This window comes from Anas platyrhynchos, chromosome 1 (assembly GCF_047663525.1).
Source record: "Anas platyrhynchos isolate ZD024472 breed Pekin duck chromosome 1, IASCAAS_PekinDuck_T2T, whole genome shotgun sequence".
NCBI lineage: Eukaryota > Metazoa > Chordata > Aves > Anseriformes > Anatidae > Anas > Anas platyrhynchos.
This window is the reverse complement of record NC_092587.1, coordinates 115,971,076-115,977,075: the sequence shown is the minus strand read 5'-3', so window position 1 is coordinate 115,977,075 and position 6,000 is coordinate 115,971,076.

Sequence of the window (6,000 nt, the reverse complement as noted above, 5' to 3'; positions counted from 1 at the left end):
TATATAACTAGGTAAAATGGGGACACCAGTAAGGGACGGGCTGATGAGCTCATTTCTAATTGCACTAGCCTGGCCACATGTGAAATACGTGTTTTGACTGTCTCAACTAAGGGAAAAGTATTGGTCAGAGCTTAGTTGATTAGTGAATTCAACCATAATTCAACCATAATAAATCAGGCTTTGCTGCTTCTATTGCTTCCAGAACTGTTTGTTATATGTTTATTTTAGGGCTCTGTGTCTGCCATAAATTTGGGGCTGTGTTTCAAACAGTGACAGTGATATATTAGGTATGGCTGTGCTGGCTCCCAGAAGTGGGACTGTAGGCACACTGAACAAACATCAGCTTTTTTTTTTTTTTTTTTTTAATAAAAATACAAATAAAAATCACCTATCATGAAATTCATCTGTGGTCAGAGTTCATAAACGTGGTTTACTATTGACCGCAAAGACTTTGAAAAAGCTCACTCAAGAACATTTGTTGCAATGTGGATTTCAAATAGTGGTGTGCTCCAGTTGTTTTATTTATTTATTCATATTTTTTTGAGTATCTAACTTCAGGTACCAGCAATTCTGAGCAACATGGGATGAGTTGGGATCTACAATGTAAGCCATTACTGCAAGCAATGACTCTGAGAGTAGCCCTTCCATTTCAATACTTTTTCTCTATTTCATCCGAAAATTCATCTCTTCAGCTGTTTCCAAGAAAAAAATTAAGAAACAAATAATTTGTTTGCCCTGAAAGTGTAATGTCAAAATGCCAGTTCAGAGGAGTCTATGGGAACAACACAAGATGGGGATACCAGGGTGGAGAGTAGGCAGAGGACCCAGGAGGTGAGCAAGCAGCAGCCTGGTGGGATAGGGTGACAGCAGAAACATGAAGTAGATCAGGCGGGGTATTGGAGCAGAGCAGGCAGGGGTCAGGTGCCAGGGCAGGTGTACAAGGAAGAATAAAATAAGAACAACCTGGAAAGAAGTGAGAGGATGAATGGCAGAAGCAGGACAGAGCTGGGCATCTGCTGCAGAACACCCCTCCACCAGAGGAACTGAGGACACTGGAGTGAGCGTTTCTCTGTTGATAACAAATGCTTACAAAGCCCACTAGCTAACCATGTTTCTTGTCCTTGGCAGTAGCTGATTCATACAGAAACTAATTGCTCATTACAGACAGCAGTTACTTTCTAGCCAGGGAGTTTATGTGCCAGGGTGGCTCTGAAAAATGTCTCTTCAGTTCTGTGCCCACCAATACTAATTTCTGAGGACAACCTGAATTTTGGTTTTCTACTTCATATGAGTAGCCGAGTTTGTAAACCTGAACTTTCATTCTTCTAGTGTGTATGTGTTTATAGAGATATATGGTTAAAGGGAAAATGCCAGGAAATCAAGTTTAGGTATAAGCAATACTGCTGTCATAAATACCAAACTAAAAGAGGTAACAAGTTTGTTGCTATCTTTTGCTCCCCTCCTTCTCTACCAACAGCCAGATAAAATGGGATGTTTTCCTACGCTGGTACAGATTATGTTTGGTGGCAAGGCTAACAGAGAACAGAAACTCAAACGTAGCTTCTTTTGTTGCACCTGCTGTTTAACCAGACTACCTTCTCAACATTGCAAATACAGCTGTAGCCTTTTTGTCCATTGCAAATGATTAATTAAGTTGTGAAATGTGGATTTGGAAGAAAAAGGAGGAGCAGAAATAACTGTGAATATTGTTTATATTTTTACAATGATGTTCTGAACTAAGGAAAGCACACTGAAGCTCTGAATGCTACAGTAGGAAAACTTGGTTTGAAATGGTTTTAGATCTCCTTTACTAGACCCCTTTACATCTTTCCTTGTCCATGATAACACCCTCTCTGATCTCCCTTCAAGCTATATGCACAAAGATTGGTAAAGCCATTTTTTTCGTCTTTTGACCTGATCATGACACTTCCAGCTTTGAAACATTATTTATGCTATCTTCTCCTGTCCATTCCTTTCTTCTCTCTGCTATATCTGTCAAAGACCCACACAATTCTCTTCTTCCTTATTTAATCCTTCTGACATTCTTCCAAATACCCTCACTCCTCTGCAGGTGCTTCCCAATCTTTTCTGTCAGCTTAGACAAGAATTGGCTCCGTTAGGTGTAATTATTTGCAAGATTTTGCAGAGTTTAGGGATCAGATCTTGACTAGCAGAGAAAATGTATCACATTGCATAATCGTTTTAAGGAAGATTTTTTTGAAGCTTCCTGTGAACCTTTTCTGTAAAATGGAAACATATGAGTTTTTACACTGACTGTGGAAAGACTGAGTAGTAACCTGTTGAGGAAAGATGCAAGTCCTGACATCCACACAAACATTACCTTTGTCTGGAATGTTTCTTTTGAGGTTCACTTATTTTTGGTATGAACTACAGTTTAAACAAAACAAATATGATACGAATATGTGTTTTCCAGAAAGTTGTTCTTACCATATGTAAAAATAAAGCATGGTTGATAAGGATTATAATTGGAAAGAACTGTTCCCTTCCCTTCCCTTCCCTTCCCTTCCTTTCCCTTCCCTTCCCTTCCCTTCCCTTCCCTTCCCTTCCCTTCCCTTCCCTTCCCTTCCCTTCCCTTCCCTTCCCTTCCCTTCCCTTCCCTTCCCTTCCCTTCCCTTCCCTTCCCTTCCCTTCCCTTCCCTTCCCTTCCCTTCCCTTCCCTTCCCTTCCCTTCCCTTCCCTTCCCTTCCCTTCCCTTCCCTTCCCTTCCCACTACATTAGAAGACACAGTATAATGACACTATTACACCCATAGTGTACTTAATGGTTTGAAAGGAACCTCTGAAAGAAATTAAATTTTGTCTGTGTATCACATCTAAATTGTAGGTATCCCATGAAGCAGATTCCCATAGAAGCTTCCTACAGGCAATGAGAAGAGTGAGAGGTTACAAGCCTTCACAAGGATATCCTGCCTGCTGAACTTCAGCTGTGTAGATACTGCAGACAGTTTTGCATCCTGGAACACTGTCCTCTGCAGGGACACACATGCACACATGGCATGGCTGCCTCAGGCCGTAATGAGCTCTTGGGCTTGGAAACTGGGATCCTAGATAAACTACAGCTATCTAAATCTAGGTGCATCCCGTCTTCGGCTGTGAACTTTCCTCTTTCCTTGGGCCAACCATGAGATGAAGGGCTTTGCTTTAGGGGGACAGCTTCATGAGCAGCCTACTGGCAAGGTGGAAGATGAGCACCTGAGTCAGTGAATTGAGTGGGTCACATCATCTGTGTTTTAACTGCAGGTCATATCATACCTGATTGATTCTCTGTGGCTGTATGACTGCTGGGAAGAAAAATGTTTCTGGAATTGCAGCAAGCTGAATTCCCCAGATATACATGCTCTCAAAATGTTCCTGTTTCTACAAAGTGGAAAAGCTTTGATTAATAGGAATAGCACTAGACTTTAAGGTGCACTTTATTTCATTGATGAACTTTGAGGTGTCTCCTGCTGTACCGGTTTTGTAAACTGTAATCGTTAACATTGCTTATTCAGGATTTACAAGCTAGACTAACATTGCCTATTTTTTTCAGGCTGCTACAGGGATAAATAACTGATGTTGAAGAAGCAGATCAGGATCTCTGGGGGAAATAAAAAAAAAGAGTGGTGTGTGGGTTTTACAACTAGCAAAGCATTTTTCTGAGGTGCCTCTAAAAGTATACAGTAGAGGGAAGGGCGATATGTGGGCTCCATTATATAATATTATTACAATGCCTAATCAGTGAAAGGGCACAAGGGAAAAAGGATATAATGGAAATCAATTCATATCATATAGCACTTAGAAAATTCAAAAATTGAAGTGTTTGCTCAAAACCTCCTGCATAACAGGATTAACTGTCAAGGAAATTAAAAATGATGTAAGACGAAAAGCTGAAGAGATAATCCAGGATGATCCAGAGGATTTTGCAGATATCTCTGTATTGTTAACAATCTTGTCATTAAATCTAGCAATTTAATGGGCTACATTTTCCATTGGTACAATTAGACATAGTTCCATGTATGAACTTAAATATATTTTTTTATTTTTTTTTATTTTGATGTGGATCAAAGTGTGATATACTTGTTTTAGTACATCATGTTCTACATTAGTACGCGTGTAGTTAGCTGCGTACCCCTGATGAAGGCAGCATAACTGTGTTTAATAAAAACACACGGATGTGGTTTATAAACCATTACTTTCAGTATGTCTGAAACAAATACTCAAAACCTTTCTTGGTACTCACAGCATTGTATACCACTGGCTCATACCTGCAGTTTCATCTCTCTGCTTGGTATCTGGTGTTGTCAAACATTTTGACACCTTCTGCTTCTTTTGTGGGCTGAAAGACAACATAAGAGTAAATACAAATGAAATGAGCCAGTTGTCTTCACTACAAAAGAATGTTAAAAAAGGGGCTGCAATTGCTCTTGATGGTTATGTTGTCCCTGTTGAATTTGTATGAATAGCCTTGTAGAGTGATATGACTGTATGAATGTAGTGAAGACACTTTGGATTTACCTTCATATCATGGGTCACAGTAGGAGCAGCATGTGACAAGAGCTGATTCTTGACTAATTTCTTGTAACATGCTATGTTACAGTTAGTCCAGAGCAGTAGGAATGTGTTAAAAAAAGTGGGAGTAACTGTTCCCCTTTCATCTCCTATCTTTTCCTTTTTTTTTTTTTATTCCCTTCCACTACCAGTGCTTTCTTGAAGCAAATTCAGTGTGCTACCCTTACCATCTCTCTTTGAAGTTTCTTGCTCCAATCAATCTCATCTTCCTATGAATAATACCCACTTTCTTTTCTAAAATATTAATTCTTTCCTTCACTTTGGGCTTGTCTTGCTTCAGACAGTTCTCTTTGCAAGTCAGAACACGTCTCTTCCTCTGAATATGAAACGTAGAGATCAACTCAATGTTTTATAATGTCCTAATTACTATACTCACAGGTTACTGGGATATGACAGTGTGCCAGAGGGTCAATGAACCTTTTAAGTAAAATGAGGAGATGCATCTTCATGGGACCTAATTAGAAGGTGAAGTTAATAAAGACAGGGAAAAAAAAGCCACTAAAAAAATCAGATATCTTTGAAAGCTGACACAGAAAGTCATCTGCTGGGATCTTTCTGAGTACTTTTAAAGTACTGATCTGAGCTTTTTTAAGAGCAGCTAGCATAGGTCTTTGTGAGAGCCTTTTGATGAGAGCTGGGAGTTCCCTACTGGCACTTTCCTGCGGAAACCTAGGATCTGTGGTCATACATCCTTGTGATAAACCCCAGCAGAAGAGAAAGGAGGAGCCAAGGGAACAGTAGGAAGCTTGACTGGCTGATTGCATGGTGTTGGTAGGCTAGGCAAAGGCTGGGTAACAAGCAGAAAATTTGTTGACTCCTCCTCTATAAATGCTATCTGGAAACTGTGTGCTAGAGGACAGCATCCTACATATTGACATACCTGTGCTGGAGATATGGAATTCAGGGTACAGTGAAACTGTTTTAGGACTTGTTATCAACACAGCATGGAAGTAAATACAACTTCTAGGGCAAATAAACCCAGAAGATTTCTGTTGGAGAGAGCATGAAAGTTCTTAGACCACAGGTTTTTACTGATGCCATATACAGTGGGACTCCTACATTTTGATGTTGGCTTTCTGTTGGGATTTTGAAACCTTATTTTGAAGTAACAGGAAAACCAATTGCTCCAAGATCAAGTATTTCTGAATTTATGTTATTACGGTAGTGTTTTTAAGAGTTGTACATGGAATAAAAATACAGGTTGTCCTCCCCCATGCAGCCTTCAGCAGAAAAATGCACGATGAATTCAGAGTTTGTTGACACCACTGAATTGTATTTGAAAAAGAAATTACTCTGTACAAATTTCCTTCGGTATTAGTGATTCAGTACTAAGAATAGAAATCTATTATTCCAGTTATTCTGTGTTCATGTTCCTCGTTGGATTTTATGTAAGCTGGTCCCCATGTGTGTGTGTAGAAACCTACTGAATTCT